The following is a 1,698-nucleotide window of genomic DNA, read 5'->3' on the forward strand; positions in this document are numbered from 1 at the left end:
ATCAGTCACATACGTCTCTTCTTCTCCCTTTATATCTTCTGCCTTTATATCAGTCACATACATCTCTTCTTCTCCCTCTATATCTTCTGCCTTCATATCAGTCACATACGTGTCTTCTTCTCCCTCTATATCTTCTGCCTTCATATCAGTCACATACGTCTCTTCTTCTCCCTCTATATCTTCTGCCTTCATATCAGTCACATACGTCTCTTCTTCTCCCTCTGTATCTTCTACCTTCATATCAGTCACATACGTCTCTTCTTCTCCCTCTATATCTTCTACCTTCATATCAGTCACATACGTCTCTTCTTCTCCCTCTATATCTTCTGTTTTAATATCAGACAGACGTTCTTTCTAACAACAAAACAAAACAAAACACTATAATGACATTTGCATACAGTCTAATTAAACTGAGGTGAAACAGTATAATATCAGTGTATAAGACACACAGCTCCTCTACAGATCATATAGTGACAGACACTTTGGTATATTGGCGAGACCCTAAATCCCACCTACCTGATTCTCCTGTGGGGTCCTGTGATTCTCCTCTGTACAATCCTGGGAATACAGAGGACGGGGACATCTCTCTGGGGTATCTCCGTTACTGGGCCCATCTGTAGGAGACACACAGTGACTGAGTACAGTGTATATATGTGATTATCAGATGATGTGTGTATATAGGGGGCCCCCATACCTGCTCTCCCCTGTACAATACATGACAGTCTCCTCTTACCCAGTGATGTGAGGGGCCGGTGATTCTCCATCATCACGACCTTGTACAGACCCCTGTGTTCCTCTATATACTCCCCCTCCTGCATGGAGACATAGACAGTGACATCCTGACACCTTATAGGAACCTGACACACACAGTGATACAGTCATCACCCAGACACGTTCCCTGGTGTTACTGTATAATGCCCCTTTCCCAGCAGTCACCTCTCCAGTCATCACCCAGACACGTCCCATGGTGTTACTGTATAATGTCCCATTCCCAGCAGTCACCTCTCCAGTCATCACCCAGACATATCCCCTTGTATTACTGTATAATGCCCCTTTCCCAGCAGTCACCTCTCCAGTCATCACCCAGACACGTCCCCTGGTGTTACTGTATAATGTCCCATTCCCAGCAGTCACCTATCCAGTCATCACCCAGACACATCCCACAGTGTTACTGTATAATGTCAGATTCCCAGCAGTCACCTCTTCAGTCATCACACAGACACGTCCCCTAGTTTTACTGTATAATGTCCCATTCCCAGCAGCCACCTCTCCAGTCATCACCCAGACAGGTCCCCTAGTGTTACTGTATAATGTCCCATTCCTAGCAGTCACCTCTCCAGTCATCACCCAGACACATCTCCCAGTGTTACTGTATAATGTCAGATTCCCAGCAGTCACCTCTTCAGTCATCACACAGACACGTCCCCTAGTTTTACTGTATAATGTCCAATACCCAGCAGTCACCTCTCCAGTCATCACCCGGACACGTCCCCTGGTGTTACTGTATAATGCCCCTTTCCCAGCAGTCACCTCTCCAGTCATCACCCAGACACATCCCCCTGTGTTACTGTATAATGTCCCATTCCCAGCAGTCACCTCTTCAGTCATCACACAGACACGTCCCCTAGTTTTACTGTATAATGTCCCATTCCCAGCAGCCACCTCTCCAGTCATCACCCAGACACGTCCCCTAGTGTT

Source organism: Pseudophryne corroboree, assembly GCF_028390025.1.
Source record: "Pseudophryne corroboree isolate aPseCor3 chromosome 3 unlocalized genomic scaffold, aPseCor3.hap2 SUPER_3_unloc_60, whole genome shotgun sequence".
Classification (NCBI taxonomy): Eukaryota; Metazoa; Chordata; class Amphibia; order Anura; family Myobatrachidae; genus Pseudophryne; species Pseudophryne corroboree.